Below are 20,053 nucleotides of genomic sequence, written 5' to 3'. Positions count from 1 at the left end.
TTCTTAGGGAGACGATCTAGTGTGGTGGTCAACAGAAAGGGTTTTGGAGTCAGACTGCATGGGCTCAAAATGCACTTCTGCCACTTACTAATTGTTAGATTGTGAGCAAATAACCCCAGTTTCTTCATTTATAAAATGGGGATGATAGCGCCTCTGTCACAGAGCTATGAGTAATAAATTGGAGTATATGTGATGGTCAGCTTTTTGCGTCAATTTAACTAGCCTATAATACTCGGTTATTCAATCAAACAGTAATTAGATGTTGCTGCAAAAGGTATTTTGCAGATGTGGTTAATGCCCATAATCAGTTCACTTTAAGTAAGGAAGATTATTCTCTCAGTCATCTGAGTGGACCGGATCCAGTCAGCTGAAAGGAGCAAAAGCAGAACTCAGGTTTTCCTGCAAAAGAAGAAATTCTACCTGTGGACTGCAGTGTCAGCTTCTACTCAAGAGACTCCCGGCTTCCTGGTGGCTTGCCCTACAGATTTTGGGCTGGCCCAGCCACAACCACATCAGCCAAATCTTCTTTCTCTCTCTCTCTGTCTCTGTTTCTCTCTCTGTCTCTGTCTCTCTCTGTCTCTGTCTCTCTCTCCCCCTCGGCCAAGTTTTTCTGCTGGAACCTTGACCAATACAATAGCCGGCTATAACGTTTACTCAATGAATGTTAACTGCTAATAGTGTTAGTAGTAATTTGTTATTTTTAAAATATTATTTATCAAACCTATAGAAAAAGCCTTCAACAAAATGACTGTAAGTGTAAGAATACATTTTTGTCTTTGTCTAAAATTCTCCTTAAGGGGATCATGCCTGCAACAAGTAAATAAAAAACTGTAAATAGATGGGTAACAATAAAGTAAACATGGAAAATATTAACATTTGGGGAACATGGTAAGAAAAATATAGGAATTCTCTGCACTATTTTTGTAATATTTTATGTCTGAAATCATTTTAAAATTAAAAGTTTAAATAATAAAAATGAACAGAATTAAATTAAATTAAAATTTTCCAACAGATTTACTCTGGCAACATTCAAAGGTCTGAGGCAAAGATTGTTGATGTGGAGTGAAAGAGGTTAGTATAAGATGCCTATTTTTAAATTGCTGATACTATTTAATAATCAGTTCAACTTTTCATATTAATTGTACAGTATCTCTGTGAACTGTTAATAAATAGAGGTTCAAAAGAGAAAAAAGATTACGTTTTGCTTGGGGAGAAAGGAGGGGGAATGCGTATGATTTCAGTAAAGAAAAATAAAAGATGGGAAGGAAGGGCCTCTTGGGCAACTGAAGAGGCTAAGCTAAGTCAGTCTATTTTGATGATAAAGTTTATGTCTATTTAAACTCCTTTTCTACGTAATAAGTGCCCAGTAGATAAATGCCCAGACTGGCTCACTGCCTGGCAGGGTCCGTATATTTAAAAGTTCCTCGTTCAGGCAGAGTGCTAAGAAGTTTATCTAGAAAATACGGTGTCTCCTGGGTCTGAGCCCTTCTGCTGGATCAAAGTACACACCGTGGATAAATGCACCCAGACTGAAAAGGCTGAGATCTGGGGCCATCTGCCGGGATGCCGCTTTGTTCCAGTGCCTCAGTTTTCATTAAGAGATCGCAAACTGACTTGCTATTAAAATTGTAATTCATCCTGTGTTGGCGGCTACAAAATTAGAACCTCACAGACAGGCCGCCTACCCTTTAAACATGACATTTGAGCTAATACCCTTTTGCTGCCCTTTTGCCAAGACACACATTACTAAAAATCACTGGAAACTGAAGACACTGAAAGTTCAGCAACCAAACCCCAAAAGCTGACTGTCACGGCTCGGTGCCCATGGCGAGGACTTCCATTTAGGCTTATTGAGGATGCACCACCGGACCAGAGCTGATCACTAGGGCACCTGTGGGCTGCACCCCATTGTGACCATGAAACACCAGAAGAAACAAAGAAAAATCTACCTGCCCCATGACTTCATCTAACGTCCCCAGTCTTCTGCTATTGCCATCTGCCATCTGCAATCTGCTCCAAGGAGAGCGCAGACTAGCCAAAATTAGGATCTTAAAGTAGTACTTTTATCTCTGACTTGTATATTTTACACAGCATTCTTTAAAGCCTACCAAATATGCAATGCCTTTTTAGACACTGCCCAAAGATATGTGAGGCACCATCTCCATCTCTCTATTTAAAGAGGTTTTAATCTATGGGAAAGATAAGACATATAAATATACACCAGAAACTAGTATGACATCATCTTTGGTCACATAGACATTCCAAAAAGAAAAAGATTAGAAATGAATTTTGTGGGGTGTTCACAACAATGTTAACTTGTTTTCTCTGAGTGTTGAGAATTGGGTTGATTTTTGCCTTCTTCTTAGTCCTTTAAAACTTGTTAGATTTTTCTGGTAAGTATGAATTGTTTTTACAAAAACCATATTGCTATTTCAAAAAGAGAATGTATCCCATAGAGGAAATGGTACTTTTTAAATGGATACTATTTGGGAGAGTAATAGTAAACTTGTTGGGTACCTCGTCCCCACTCGTCATCCTCAGGAAATCATTCAAGAAAAAGAGGCACCTCCTTCATGAGCCTGAGCACATTCACAATTCCTTACTACTTGCTCCTAATTATTCTATAGAAATGTTGTAACTTGCCAAAGACAAAGTATCAGCTAATGAGAACCAGCTCATGGTTCTGACCTGCCTCTGAGCAACTGGCCACTTAGTGGTCAGTCATAGCATCCAATGGAATGATGTCTTCTCAGAGGAAATAACTCACTCCTGCCGCAGAGAATCTATGTACAACAGAACTCTCTCAGACACAGAACCCTAGAGCAATATATGCTTAAACTGCTTGACTTGATAGAACTAAAGCTTTTCCAAAAACAAGGCAAGGCAAAGAAGCAGACAGAACAAAGGACTCAGAAACAGAAGACCTAAGTTTCTTCCCAACTTTGGCACATAGCACATTGTACAACCTTTGATCCATGGAGCCTCTCTTTAGTTCAATCAGCATTATTCTCTAAATTGAGAATATGATCACCTTGCCCTTACTACTTTACAAGATTATTTTAGAGACTGGTAAATAATTTTTGTTAATATTTTTCAAACCTTGCAAACACTAGGGGTTATAGTTCCTAGATTGTGGAAAAACATAGTGTGTGGTTATCTTGTTTAAACATGAGGAGAGGACTTTTTTTCTTCCAGAAACACCAATCCCATACTTTTTCTGGTTTTCAACATAACAGGAGGGTGTCAAACAATCTTGAATCTTCAAATGACTACAAGTCAACGAAATACAAGTTTTATATTGTGTATCTTGATTCACGCATTTAACAAACAGACAATGTCTATCTACTCTATGCATTTTAATATAGAAAATTTATTCCTATGTAACAGACTCAGACACAGATTAGAAGTAGGCCAGCCACGCAGGTCATGTGAGCAACCTCAAATAGCGGCAGCTGAAATATGGTCCTTGTGGCACTAAATTATTATAAATGTAATGAGATGAAGAACATATGTTTATCAGAACCCCAATTAGGAAAAAATATATATATGGGTGGAAACAATTACTTAATAAACTGTTTTGGATGCTCTGTGAGACCCTACAAAGGCAGATCCAAAGCGACTGCCCTCCAAATCTGAATGGAGTGAATGCAAGACAATGGAAGATACTGAAGATGGTGAGAACAGACAACTTTTTTGAAGAGTTCTGCTAAAAAGAGAGCAGAGTAATGGGGATGGTAAATGAAGAAGAATGATGTAGGATCAATATGTTGCAGTTATTGCTGTTGTTTACTGTTTAAGATGAGAGGAATTTATGCAACTCTGTGTACTGTTGATCAGTAAAATAGAAAACACAAAGGAAAAAAAAGGATTGTCTTCCAACAAGGGTAGATGTGAGAAGCTCAGGGCTTTGATTTTGCTCAGTGGAAAATATAAATTAAGGGGCCAGAGAGTAGAAAACAGAGATGAGGTTGATGGCTACTCCCCATAGTGGTCTTTCTCTACCCTTACCACATATAGTGCTTAAACTCACCTCTAAATGAACAAACGCAGTAGCACATCTACTCGAAGAGGCATCAAATTATTAATCTTTAAGAGATACCCATATGTCTTGTTAAATTGTGAATAGTCCTGTTTGAAGGGCTACACCACCATGAAGGCAGGAACTATAAGTGAAACAAGGTTCATTCTTTTAGACATTCAGCCATGTCCCTGTTCCCTACACTTCTCTAAAACCATCTTAGACAAGACTGATGTCATATGGCAACATATGGAAAAAGCAATAATGCTAAGGAGACTTGATGTTCTTTGTCCTCCTTTGTCTTTTAAATTTCTTTTTAACTAAAGAAATACAAATGTGAGACATGCAGCTGTTTTGATACAAAGCTTAAAAAAGGGACAGAAATACTATTATTTTGATGTTACACTGTACATAGACAAAAATAGACAATGCCCCAATGATTTTATATTGGAATCAATAATTCCTTCCATTCTGCTTCTCCCAGAAAACCAGCAAACAAATATATAGACCATCCAAACACAAAAAAAGTGTATAAAATTGAAATTTGCAAATACCTGAAATAAAGCTCAGTCCTGGGAAGCAATCAATGTATCTCTTGGTGCAAGTTAATGCCAGTTGTCTCCAACAAGATCCACAACACAATGAAGCTGAGATTTTAAACACAGTGAACACCAGAATAAGGGCCATTAAACAACCTAGCTGATGAGAGGAAGTCTGCATTACCCAAATCATGATGTGTATTTAAAGCACTAAAACAATAGTGTTTATACAACCCAGAAAAAGAAGAAAATGGAATTATCATTATTAAATGCAAGTAAACTAAAACCTAAAACAAAGAAACACAAGAATCTCGAAACCACATTTACTACTTTAGCCTCTTCTGCACCTCATCTGGAAACTTTGTATCCTTGGAAAGTCACTTCACCTCTCTGGGACTAATTTTCCTCTGTGAAATTAAGTTAGATTAAACAATATTTATAATGCTGAACAGCTACATAACCTAACAGGGGGAGTTAGAAAGCCTGGGGTCCAATGCCTAATCTGTCATGAAACGTTAGGCAAGTCATTTAACCTACCTTGAGCCCCAGAATTCTTCATCTATTAAATGGAGACAGATTCACCTTATACATGGCTGAAGATAAATGGATTGAAAGTGGTAAGAGAACTGTAAATGTTATACAATTATAATTAAGTAAACATCTAATAGAAAAGATCTTTTTTTTCCTTCTTCATTTCCAAAGGTAAAACAAAATGTGATGATTCCACTGCTTAGAGCAATTTTGGAGCCAATGGCTGATGAAGTTATCGGTGATCCAATGTAGAGCAGTGAGAATCAGAAGACAAGACTCATCACAGACGCTGTGTGACTGCAGATAAGGCGCTTAGTCTGATCCCCCTCAGCTTCCAGATCTCACAGAGCTGGGCAAATTATAATACCTAACATTTACTGAATGCTTAATACTTGCCATGCACTGCTCTTCCCATACTTTCTTTCAGTTACCCCTCAAAACAGCCCTATGATATAGGTAATATCATCGTTCTCATCTTACAGGTGAAGTAACTGACACGGCATGGGGATTTAACTAGCTTAGGGTCACCTGGTGCTCAGTAACAAGCAATCAGTCTGGTTTCAATGTCTGCATTCTTGATTTCTAATTAACAGTTTTCAAAATTTTTGGTCTAAGAATTCCTAAAAATTATCAAAGAGCCCAAAGAGCTTTTTGTCTAGGGTTGTATCTATTGATATTTCCTATATTAGAAGTTGAAATTGAGAAAAATTTCAAACTTTATGAACTCATTTAAAAATAATCATCATAAACCCATTACATGTTAACGTAAGTAAAATATTTTGTGAAAAAAGCTTACTTTTCCCAAAAACTAAAATAAGGAGAAGAGTGGCATCATTTCACGATGATGTATGTCTCTTTAATGTCTGGCTTCATAGAAGACAGCAAGAGAAATGGATTACCTCCCAACCCTATCCCCCAACGGCAGTAAAACAAAATATTATATAAGCAAATGGAAAATAAACTAGAAAAATATTATTACAATTATACCAGCACCATTTTAACATTTATCTAATAAGCATCTTAAATTTCTAAATTAGAAGGTCACCATGTTTAGTGAATGAAATGGAATAATAATCATAATGAGATTCTAAATTGCATTTTATACTTCAGTGATAATCCCAGACAAATCAGCCGTTACTAGCAATTACTGATAATTTATTTTTGTTAACAGCCTGAAAAAGTTTTTGAAGGGAAATGAATGATCAAGAGTTTGATAAGAAAAAAATGTGCACTCCTATTTTATTCTAAGAAGGTCTAATACAAATTTTGCTAAGTAGAAACATGGTCTAAGGGAGGAAAAGGATGACAAATGAGGAACTAATAAGGCTGGGAGACATGGTTTGGTTCCTTTAAGAAGACAGAGTTCCTGGTAGCATGTAAATTCAGTATTAAGTCAGCATTCTCTCTGAACACTTGTGACTTTCTTCCATCATTTCCTTCCTCAAGCCCATGCCACGCCATTCCCCTTCCTATCTACTCCTCCAGTCACAATACTCAGGTAGGGCCAGTCTTCTCTTTATGATGCCGTGAACTTGACATTTGACCTCAGGAAATAGGCAAAAATAATATTCTGAACTCCTTTCCCTGCTTGATCCACCAGGTAAACCTCACTTCACACTGAGACAATATTTATTCACATACTTTATTCATAACGCTTTGTGAACAACTATTAAGTGTCTTTATCTCCTTCAGGTCTTAATGCAAACATTGCCTTCTCAGTGAGGCCTTCCGAGGACATCCATCTAAAATTACAAGCACCACCAACATTACCACTTCCCTCTTACAGTCCTCTCCTCTCTTCTTCCTCCATTTTTTTCTATGATGTTTATCACTAGCACATTAAAAATTTTAATTTATTCATTTTATTTACTTTCTATCTCCCCAAACTAAAATGTAGGTTCCATGAAGACAGGCGTTATTTTGTATGTGTTCCTCATGGTTGAGTCCTCAGCACCTAGGGTAGAGCCTGAGACATAGTAATTTATTTCTGCCTTTATTGCACATAGCCCCTTCCTTACTGAAGAGAATTTGACAAGCACAAGTCTTCGAGTTAGCTGTCTAATCAGATTCCCTCACTGCCTTAATGCCCACAAGCTCTTTGATGCTAAATAGATAGATGTGAGGAGAGAAAACCACAAAACACATTTGTTGAATGAATGAGTGAATGAGTGAATGAATGAACAAACGAACATAACATTCTGTCTCTGTGGAGGAAAAGAAATAACTAAGTTATGAACTATGCTTTTAAGGAGCTCATGGTTTACCAATGACTCTCAGCCAGGTACGTGTGACAGATGACATTCACATCTGTCAGGCAGTTCCACAGTCATGCCCAACCTTACAAACCCTGGCACTAAATAAATGAACTACAGATTATGTGCAATTCTCTCTCACATTTTCTGAAACACCACCTTTTGTGTTAGAATCTGGGAATTCAAGATGTTGAACACAGTATTTCCACAGGGATAACCTTGAATCTGTCGTATGTTGTAAAGTAATTTTTCCTAAAATTTAAGACTTCCACTGTGATTAGTAATCGATTACTTAGAACACAAATCAGGAGTGTTGGCAACATTCCAGAATGTCTAACTCTGTCTTATAAAACGGCTTGTTTAGAAGACAAGAGGAAGACTGTCACTTGAGAAATAAGAGAAGCTACTTGGTCTATTAGAATGATATATAATAAGCGATTGGAAAACACTTGGAGGATACAGAAAAAATACAGGATTTTGTTCTTGAATCTGTCTTAGAATGTGAACTTTTATTCTTCTTTGTCTATTCCCAGTGCCTCTTAAGCACAAACCCTATCATGCACCTAGAACTCCACAGTTTAAAAAATAAATAAATAAATCATTGGATGAAAAACTGAATTACAGAACAAAGGAATTACAGAACAAATGAATTTGTTATTGACTGATACATCAGGTTTCTAAAGGACCCCAAATCTATGTAACTTACAACTCATTCTTTAAGTCTCAGCCACCACGTACTACCAGTCTCTCTGACTTTCTCACCCCAAATCTCATCTTTCCTACCCTCTGATCACACATTTTGTTAGTATCTTCCTCACCGCATTTTACCTTGTGGTAGTCCTTCCATTTCAGCTCCATTCCCTGACCACTGCTGTTATCTTGCACTGGTTCCTCTGTTAAACATACTCATGAAACAATGCTCTTTCCTTTCGGAGCAGTTACCTCAGCTGTAGTTACACATTTGTCTATACGAACATTTGATTCAGAACTGTCTCCCTCACTAACCTGTACATTTCATGAGCCTAGTGACCACATACAATTTCACCATATATTCCCATGAGCATACTGCCTCCCCTCAGGAGGTGCTCCATTAATATTTGTTAAGTCAATAAACTGATGATTAATACGTAATTCATATATATGCAGTGTCTTCCCTAAAGATTTTAAGCTCCTTATATCTCTCATAACATGTAGTTTATGAACATGATAATGGCTTAATAAGTATTAGATTGGGTATATTTTCTTAAAAGCTGTATATATAAACATGAAAAAGTATATGCATCTGTGTGGCAGGGAAAGAAAAGAGCTTCAGGAGGAACTGAACACACTTTTAAAAACTCATAACTGCTTTCTTAAGTGAAGAGAATTTGACAAGGATGAGCCTTCAGATTGGTTAATCCTGTCATATTCCTAGCCTTCCTCCAATCTTATAAAGACTCATAGAAGAAGAAACAACAAAGACAGCCAACTACATATGGTATTAAACCAAGAATTTTTAGCTAAGTTCTATCAAGTATCCATAACTATAATAAGTGTGTGTTATGGTGGGGGTGGGGGGTAGGTAGAGTGTCATTTAAATAAAGATCACAATCCAAAAAGCATTCGCTTATATCTCTCTTCTTTAAAAAATTGACACAATTGGAACTTTTTTCCCCTTAGTGTAACTCTCCATGTCAGCACAAATCAAGCTCCCTCATTTTTTAAATGGCTTTAGATTCCATAACAACAATAGTTAACATTTGTAGAGTGCTTACTGTAACCTGGCACTGTCTTAAGCACTGTCCTTGTTATAACCCATCTGTCCAACATCACAAAGCTAGTAAGTGGTAGAGCCAGGATTTAGATGCTGGAATTTTGACTCCCAAGTCTACACTCAATGATCATGCTGAACTAATGTTGCATAGATGTATCATAATTGACTTAGTCAATCTCTATTTTCTCAAGACTCTAAAAAATTATTTATTTTTTGAAAACTGTGCTAAAATACACTGTTGTAAAATGTAAAAGAAAAATCACAATCCAATCCAGAAAGAATGAAGAAATGGATTTTTTAAAATGATACACACCAAGCCATTCATGTTAAAGTACTGAACTTTGTGAAACATATGGCCAAATGAGTGAATACAAGAAGGTAAGGCTGAAACAGTCATAGAAGAAATGAGTAGGAATTACATTTTGGCCTGTGCCTTAAAATATAAAAAAGATTTGATAAAAAAATTTTTTTAAATGGGGAGGAAGTTCTTCCACAAACACACCAATGTTTAGAGAGAGAAATGAACACATATGTTCAGAGCTTAAAAGTATGAGCTCTGCAACTTGGTAGCCTGGTTTCTGATCCCAGTTCTGTCATGTAGTTGTATCTCCTTAAGCAAGTGACTTAATTTCTCTGAGCCTCTAAATTTCCTCATGTATAAAATAGCAATATAAGAACGCCCATCTCAGGGATAAATTGGGAACTCGCCACTACAGATACTAACTACTATATAAAATAGATAAGCGAAAAAGTCCTACTGTATAGCACAGGGAACTATATTCAATATCTTGTAATAGCACACACACACACACACACACACGTATGACTGAATCACTGTGCTATACACCAGAAATTAACACAACACTGTAAAATGGTCATACTTCAATAAAAAAAAAGAATGCCTATCTCAGAAGGTTGTTATGAGGATTAAATTATACAAAATTAGACAAGGCAATACCTAGCTCATAGCAAGCATTAAATAAATGTTAATCATATTGATATCACTGTAAATTAATATTTATCAAGAACTTATTGTATACTAATCACTGTCGAGCCCAAGAGATACAAAAAAGCCCCTGACCCCCCAAAACTCTCTATCTGAAAAAGAAAGACTAGTCAATAATTCACTGCGATACATATTGTATTACAGCTATGAAAATGAAAGCACAGACATTGAGTGCCTAACAGTGCTTGGGGAGTAGGAAAGAATGAAGGAAAAAAGAAGGTAAAAATTATGAAAACTCTAAAAGAATGAGCATGAATATATAAGCTATAAGCAAGAGAAGTTTCCCTAGACAGAATAAACATTGTTTGAAATGGCATCAATGTGTAAATAATCTGAGAACTGCAAACAGTTTGGTGGTGGATAGAGTTCAGGGTATGGAGGAGAAAACAGCGAGGCACAAAACTGGAAAAGTCATAGAGAACCAGATTCGAACTTACTCTTTCAGACAAAGTAACCAGAGGATGAGGACTAAGAATTCTAGAAAGAGGAATCAAAAATTCCAAAGGCAAGGTTGAATGTGTAAATTATACCCAGCTAATGAAGAGCTTTAAATGCTAGTCTGAGTTTGAATTTTAGTCTCCAGGCTGTTGGAAAGACTTCTTAGTTCAAAAATAGGGGAGAAATACTGAAATTCTATTGTAGGTAGATTAGACTGATTTATGTACAAAATAGGAATTAAGAAGAAATTCAGAACAAGATAACTAGCTAGGAGGCTGAGCATACATTCAAGAATAATATAATAATAAGGCCCTGGACCTAGATTTTGAAAGTGGGAATGAAGGAAAACAAATCCAAGGGATACCAAACAGACCTGAATGTAGCAATTAAGTAAGCGGGAGAGTCAACATTGCCTGGAGGAAGTAAAATGTGCGAAGGATGGGTGGTGATAAAACACACGGACGGTAGGCCATTTATTTTAAGAGGAGAAAAAGATAACAGTTGGGAAGACTATCAGACTCTGGTGTTAAGCTCACTTATTCATTCTTTCACGCACTCATTCAAAACTATTTATTAATATTCATTAAGACAGAGCAATATGAATAGGCACTGGAGATAGAAAGATGGTATAAATATAGATAGGGGAGATATGAAACATACCTAGGTAACTATTAAGAGAAGATTCAAATTGACACATTTAATAAAAGAGGATTTCAGTGTAGTGAAAAATTGCTTCCAATTGAGGAAACCAGAAGAGTCATATGGAGAGGTTAGGATGTGAGCTAGGCTTTGAAGATAAGTTAAGTTCATCAAACACAGGGTGACCATATATCCCAGTTTACCCAACACAGTCCCAGTTATGCCTTTTGTCAAGCATAATTCTTAACTGTGTACCTCTATTGATTCTCTAAAGTATCTTAGTTTAGATGATACATTATGTGATCATCCTGGTCATGGTGAATGGGTGCCAACCTGTGCTCATAATCAATGTCAGTAAGAAGTTTGAATGGTGAAGCCCAAAGGCTGCTAATAATATAATTTCTGTAGCTAAGGAGGTAATAATAGTGCTCTTCTCAGTCAGAAAATCATCTACTCATTTCTGGGCACCAAATACCACAAGAAGGATAGAGATCTATGTTCAAAGGAGAGGGACTAAGATGTAAGCTGACCCCAAACCATGTTAACACTGATTTCACGACTGAATTCAGCTTTGAGGAATCATCTCATGGAACCAGTGTTCTACAAAACATACTTCAAGAAACACAGGACCATATGACCAATTGGCAGCAATATTAAAAGAGAAAAGATATTGAATGGGGTATTGATCCTAAGTAAGGTATTTCTAAATCTGGAAGTCTAAGATAATTCTATGTCACCTACAGTGTAATTTGAAAGTATTTACATAGGAGCAATTTGTCTAAAACACAAGTCTTAATGATTTCTTGGCTTCTTCAAAGACATAATTATTGAATTTAAAAAGAAATAACTTTGTAGAAGCTACAGTGTATCCATAGGTCCTAGACTCCAAATTTTAAGCTTTACAATGGCTTTTAAAATGCTGACCGTAGAACACCATGAGTAATAGAACAAATGGTGTTCTGCTTTCTTGTTAGAAAGGATTCTTGTGCAAGCCATCTCTATGAATGTAAATGTCAGAAGTCTCCTTAGCTGCAGAAAATCTAGTGCCTTTCAAAGTTTTCTTTTCAAAGCTCTGAAGAATGAGATTGATGATAGAATGCCTAATGTCTGTTTTCTTTGTAACCCACACCACACAAGATTTAAGAGCTAAACCAGAAAACATCAAACGACTTGTTCAGAATTGTTCAAGGAGAAACACTGATGTTTTCTGCCACCAACGAGAAACATTAAAATTTCTATAAAAGGTAAAACAAGATATAACCAGCAGCATGTCTGCTACAAGATGCCATTACACTAGCTATCATAAGCAGATCAATATAAAACAAATTCATATTTCTGACTGCCTGAAAGGAAAAAGACCCTCACAAATTCACAGTGCATGAAAGAAAAATGGTGTTAGCAAATAATGAATATAAAGCTGGGTCCCAGTGACCTCCAAGTCTATAAAAATCAAATACATTTTTATTTAACTTTATTATTTCTTCTCTGGAGCTAGTGGTAAATAACTCTGGTATTCATTGAAAAAGGGATAGCAAGACCTTCTTTTATCATTTTAAGGTCTTCCTTGGTCAATAAAGATACATCTTATTGTAACTGAATTTTCTCTTTAGTCTTTAAAAATGGAAGTTACATTACCATCAGGAAATACAACTACCTGAACTGAGGATTATATTGGTCAAAGAGAATCATCTAGACAACCCACCAATTTAGGATTTCATATGAACATGATGCCTAAATTTGTAAAGATTTTATGTTCTTCTAAGCTGGTTTATTTGCCTTATTACATTTAAGATTCTCAAGGAGCTTGTAAATTAGAAAAGGCAGGTGATACAATACAAACCAGAGGACGAAGCCGAGCATCACCAACTGAGCCACCACGCCTGAAAATGTACGGTAAGAGCAGAGTTGGGATTGCAGCCCAAGGACTCTCCCTATCTAAAGGTCTTTCTCCAACAGCATAGTTGACAAGTTTCTCTATATTTTTTCCTTCACACCAAAATTGACATGTCTCTTTCACATTAAGTTTTAAAATAAATGACGACAACTTAAATAGTTATATTTACCTAGTCAAAAAATGGGTGAAATGTGGGGATGAATGGTTTTTCTAGGTCCCTACCAAGGTAGCAGACACCATGTGCTCAGTCTTTATACTGCATTGCTCACAGCAGTTTGTATGTATACACTTAATATCCATATTTAAGTAAGCACAAGTCCTCAGAACGCAAAAGAATCTAGCTCTCTTTAAAGATTACCATGATAACCACCATCTAGAGGAAGGCACATGACCAAAGTGAGGAGAAAGGATGAATCCTTCCACAGGAGGCCACAAGAAAAACCCCAGTGGTGTCTTGGCTGAAGAACAGTCACAAATGGAAATGTCTACAGAGATCAGGCATACAGCAGTGAGAGAACTGGGCTGGGTGGGAACTCGGATGAGCTGGAAGCACACTGTTTGCAGGGAGCTGCACTATTTAGCTCTAGTTGAGTATTACAATGCAAGCGACCATGCTCAGTGCTGCCAAACCATCTCTGTTATTTAAAGATAAACTGAATTGTTATGAGAAATTTTGTTTATAAATTCTAGCAACTAACTGAAAAAATTAACACTGCACGGATCAAACTAAACATGCCTATTGATTAAATTTGACTTGCATGTCAGAATCAGCCCGTAGACTAACAATTTTCAACATCAAATTTCAATTTAAAACTTCCAGTTTAAGGAACAGGAAGTCCTTTATCCTTTCTGTTCAACATGAATTGTATCTAACTGCTCAAAGATGCCAAACACAGGGACACTTCAAAGTAGAGTGTTCATATATCCACTGGGATGAGTGCAGAGGAAGTGGTCAGAATCTAACCTACTATAAGCTTATTATTCCCTTACAATCTCTAGTTTTATCTTTAAATTTATGTAATTTTTGTCTTCACGAAATTTTTGATTCACAATACATCTGTGTTGTTCCTTTTAATATCAAAAAGATGATTTGCACTCCAAATCCTCTAGTGAAATTGACCTTCCAAGAAAACATACCTGTTTTTATACCTACATTCATCCTGTAGCTTCCAAAACCTCTGAATATCCTTTTCAAGAAGCACAGCCCTAGATTAGCCAGAGTTCCCTCAGGAGTGTCACCCTTTCCTACTCCAGCTCTCCTTGCACCTAAAGCTTTAGCTCCAGCTATCCATCAGATTGACAACAGCTAAGGGTCAGGGGCTGGTGTGGCATAGACAAAGAGAGACATACTCTTCCAAGAATTCTCAGGGCTCGCTCAAAATGCAGCCTGCTGGTCTTACTTAATCTGATCAACACCCCAACTGCTGTCAGAAACAATGGCCATGATTTTTCAGGCCTTCTCTGGCCTCTTGCCTTTCAAAACAGTGCCTCTGCCAAAGTGCCTAGAAGAATAATTTATCTTCCCCTCGGGGTTGAGACTACAAAGCTTCCTTTCTCCAAAATTGCTTCATACCACTTTCATCTTTAAAGCTAAAGTTCACAGAGAAGTGAACACCAGAATAGTTCAGTAGGAGAGCCTCAGATGGAAAACGAGGGTCCCATAGTAGTAGTACTCATTGCAGACACTGAGACAGTTCACTTACTTGGGCCGTTCTTAGAGACAACCTCTTCAGAGCAGCAACAGAATTAGGAAATGTCCCAATACTTAGAAGCATGCTTGCTTCTAAGTCATTGATATCTCTAGTAAGGCAGATAAAGGATCAACAAACATACATTTCAAGGGTACAGAAATACACAGACACACACCATTACGTATTAAAATGCAGGAGAGCCTGAAAAATTATTTGTTTCTTTGTTATTTGTTTCTTCCACTTAAGTTTTATTTTTAATTTTCTATTTCACTTCAAAGAGGACTCTTAAATGTATTTCTCTTGTATTCTATCTCCAGATACCAGGAATACCCTTTGTGTGGCAATGACTGATGGCTCTCAAAAGCAAAGGAAGCTGTTTCCTCTGAAATATTTTCTGGGACTCTAAATGTACACTATTTTTTCTGTAATAAATATTTCCATATTTTTATACACAGTATTTTTCCCCCTGGCAATTGCACGAAGAGGATCACATTAGCTAAATTTTGGTATAGGATTTTACTTTGAGGTCTTCAGAATATTTCCATCCACCAAAAATCATTCTGCAGATTTTTCATTCTCCATGGTTTCAAACAAAAACAAACAAACAAAAAAATTTTAAAGACTGAAAATGCCAGAGAACCATAGAGTTGACTTACCTTCATTCACAGGCCTCAGAGGAAGCCACAAAGGAATTTCTGACAATTGCAATTTGTCTTAAATATGCCAATACACTTTTCACATTCAAGACTCATTAAGCAGATTTGTAGCATACAGTTCTGATGTACTAGATCTTCAGAAAATGGATTTTTTTTAACTCATTGGTGACAGAGAAACAGACTGGCCACTGGAGTCTTCAGCAAAAACAAAATCAAGCCTATTCTCCATAAGTCATGAGATGACATAGGAAAAGATCAGAATCTGCCACAATATAATGCTCAATTAATAGTGACTTGAGTAGAATCTACTGTGCTTCCAAATCAGGAACTGGATAAAAATACAGTTGCGGACTTTAAACCACTCCCTTACTTACTATACACTTGTCCACCCCCTCCCCCAGCAAGATATTACAAGATGCAGTGGTGGCTGATAATCAGGGCTGTGGATTTAAAGACTAAATTCAATTTTAGTAGCAGTATATCCTTGGGGAAGTTTCTTTACTTCTCTGAGCTTAACTTTCTTTATCTTTAAAATGGAGATAATAACATTATATACTTCATAGCATTGTTGTGAAGATAAAATAAGATGATGTGTAGAAAGCTTCAGATTAGGACTTGACACAGGGTTAAGTGACCTATAAATATTTTTGCTGCTGTTGTTATTTACCGAAGGCCTACTGAGCTTAGAACACTTCACAGTGACTATAAAACATGAAAATAGAATGAAGATGACTTTTTCCTTGACCTCATTCTGATTCAGGGCTCCTAGGAACAACAGCCTTCCCTCAGAAGTCCAGCATGGAATCTACAGGTTCCACGCTTTCCTGATTTAAGGGAATGGTGTTGTCAGCTGGACAAAGAAGATCTACCGCTCTGGAAGTGAATACACCAGCATGAAATTCCTTTACTGACTCTGCTATATTTGTCGGGTCATATAAACTCTCTGCGCATCTGTCTGCCCAGATGAAAAGTGGAAGAAAGAATTTTACACAATTTCATTGGCAACTTTCTCCTTCTACCGCTTCTGTCTTCTTTTCACAGCTGAGTATCACTAAGGGGCTGCTCATGTTCTCCACTTCCCTCTCATTTCTCAACCAACTTCAGCCTAAAGTTGCATTGTCTCAATAATTAATTAAATGCTGTTATATCTGTAAAAAGTGCTGTTACATGTGTTGGCTAACAGTGGCCAACACATATTAGATACTCCAGAAACGTCAGCTATTAATATCATTAATAGGCATTATCTAATAAACTGCTTAATAAAGATCGGTAACAGCACAAAGCGTCATCTCTTTTTCCATGGTTGCATGCATATTTTATGTTGCATACTATACGCTATAATTGGAGGAGGTCTCAGGTTGTTTATCTAGAAAGTCAATTATCTGAGTTTCCTCCTCTGTTCTGTTTTCATTTAATAGTAGAGATCTGGTTAATTATTTTCTAGCTATAATTATCATATAATTAATTAGCAGCACATAAACCATGTGACCCCCCTCCTGTCATTTTAGCTCCATACATTCTGATATAAATTTTTTTCAGAAAGAGGCAGAGAATGTGAATTTTACTTAAAATGTGATACTTGCATATAATAATTTCTGGGCTGTGCTCCTTGAAGTCATTAAATCCATACAAACACTTCCACTGGTATCAACTCATCACTCCAAAATTGACTCTGAAAAATCAGGATTTTTGTCAGAAAAAAATCCATAAGCACGGTCAGAAACAGCTTAATACTAGAAGATGTTCATCTGGGAAGCTTCGGTGAACAGGTCAGTGCCACAGAGAAAACTTTAGCTGGAATACAAGCTCCTCCAGGCTAAGCTTACTGTAGCAAATATCCTGGGAACCCTACAGCAGTAATTGTACGGGGAAGCCATGAATTACTTTTATGGCCCATTCCCTACTTAGCCAGCAGTGAGGGTATCCTCTTATCTTAATTTCTGACCATTCATCAACTCTTTTCTTGATGAGGTGTTCATATTTTTCAAAGCTTATCTTTCTATAATGTAAATATGCAGAGACTTAAATTGTGATTTTTCTAAAAGTTCTTACTATTTTCTACATTGGATAGTATTATACATGGAATAATTATGACTATAGTTAATATAGTCATGTACCTTATCTCTTCAACTATATCTTAAGCCCTATAAAGGCAGAGTCCATGTCTTTTCCATCCATGTGCATCCCCACAGCAATAAACATAGTACCTGGTAGGTCCTCAATAAATTAATACAGCTTAACTGATAGGGTGAAGGAAAGAGTGGGGCAGAAGAGAAGGAAGGAAGAGAAGAAGGGAGGGAGGGAGAAAGGAAAGATGGATAGATTAATAAGTACTTATAAAAATTTTTAAATTATGTCTGTCTTCAAAAAGTTTCTGATATAGCTGGTTAGACAGAAACACATATTTTTGTACAGCAAGAAGTCTGTATAAGGTGGTCTATAACCACACAATCTAGTATTTGGTTTCTGAAAGAAATGCTATAGATTCAAGGATGAAGGTCTGTGGGACTCAGAACTCAGAGAAGGCTTTATAAAGAGGTGCTTTTTTGTGCTAGAACTTGAAATGGAGAACTGGATAAGCAAAAACAAAGAGGATAGGCAGGCCTAGAATATTTCTTGATACTCTACCTCACTTCTTATATTTGCCATTAGAAATTAGTGACTTCTGATATGAATAACACAGTGATTGCAGCTTGACTTTCTTAGGCTTGAGAATAGTTTTCATCACAAGAGAAAATAAACCCTAATATTTAATGGGTATAGTTATTATGTACCAGGCCCTTTGCTGGAAGCTGAACACAAATTCTCTAATCTAATTTCTAGAAAAACCATTATGATAATAGCCACTCTACAGATAAGAAAACTGAAACAGAGAGGTGAGGCATTTGCTCAAGATGCCACAGTTAGAAAGCAGCTGATGTTAAGAATCAGCAGCTAATACTTTAAAAACTTGGAAAAGCAGAAACACATCCTTCAATTCCCTTACGCATTTTTCATTTTCGTGATGACACACATAGTTTATCTGGCAACAGAGTTTGCTTTGGCTAATAAGCTTTTGTCTATACACCCTATGTCTGTGTTTTCAAAATTCTAGACATGAGAAGATGAGATGGCATTCTGGGTATTTCCACGTATCCTTCCAGATCCACTCCCCACTCCTCTCCACCCTGCTCTGTGTCTCAGCTGCTGACCTGTAGGACCTGCAGCAATGCATCTGCTCTGTCTCCCCACTGATGTTATCCAGAGGAAGACAGGAACAGAATCAGAAAAGAGAAAAGTTGAGGTCTATATTCCCCAGAAATCTTACTGCTGGGCCCCCTCAGATTGATTGTGTCCTCTACTAAAGGTAGGTGATTCCTGGTGATCCTCAATCAAATTCTCTCCGTCACTCTCACTTCCGCTTTCACTCTCTCTCTTACTGTAATAGCTTTCTCCTCTTAACCTTTCAGCTTTAAAGGTGGTGCATGTATGATATTCCTGTTACTGGTCTCTACCAGCCCTTGTTGCCTTTTCTACGATCATGCATTTGTAAAATGTCCCTTTATGAAACTTTCCTCAGTTACCCAGCTTAAAGTGTGCCATCTGTTTCCTGCAGAGAGCCTGACTGATACAGGTGATAAGTTTAATGGTGATAATAAAAACATAAGAAAAGGTCCAATTCTGAGGTATACTCTAAAAGAAGTAACACACCTGGAAGAAAGACTGATGCAGATAATAAAACAGAAAAGTATCAGGAAACATTCTTAGATTTCTGAGCCCAGGTAATCTAGAAAATGATAATACTTATAGAAATGAGGACATTAAAAAGGAAGTTAGGAGCTTTTATGTTACCATGACTATTTGTCTCTTCATTTGAAAGTCTGTTTGAGGGACTACAAGTCTTTTTCTGTTCAAAAGAAATTAAATAATACAGATGAAATTGAAGTACCCTCCATTCCACACTCCAGTTTTGTTCTGCTAGCCCCTTCTCCAAGAGAAATCTCTATCATGAATTTAATATACACACTTAGAAACTATCTTTATACTTTATATACTTATTATTATTTATAATGATACAAAAATAAAATTTTACATGGTACATTTTACTATTTCTATAATTTAGTAACTTGAGATTTTCATTTAAAATTATATTTTGGAGATCCATCTATGCTGACATAGATAGATCTGTCATTTACCAGTTAAGTAATAATCCGTCATATGAATATGTCACATTTTCTTTAGCTGTTCCTCTATTGACAGACTTTTCACTACAACACATGATGGTTCGGTGAATCTCCTTGTAAAAATCTCCTTAGGCAAATTTATGTAGGATTCTTGTGGCATCGATGGACCAAAAGAAAAATGAGTCTAGATACCTTGACTTTGAGATACTATGCTATCGGGTACCAAAATGGAATTTTTACAATAGTCATAGGGAAAATAAGAAAGAAGAAATGAAGATAAAGATATTTCTGTTTGCAGCAGCAAGATTTCTATTTTTTTCTTCAACTAGGGGATGAAAATAGCACTGTTCACCAGGCTCTAAATCAAACATCTTGTAATCATTATCTCCTTTAATCCTCAAACCTACCCTTCAGGTGATAACTGAAATTCACAAATGCCTCATTTTAGGTAATAGTTTCAATCTCTATGACAG

This window comes from Camelus ferus, chromosome 17 (genome assembly GCF_009834535.1).
Source record: "Camelus ferus isolate YT-003-E chromosome 17, BCGSAC_Cfer_1.0, whole genome shotgun sequence".
NCBI lineage: Eukaryota > Metazoa > Chordata > Mammalia > Artiodactyla > Camelidae > Camelus > Camelus ferus.
The sequence above is the reverse complement of the archived record's forward strand: the minus strand, read 5'-3'. Positions refer to the sequence as shown.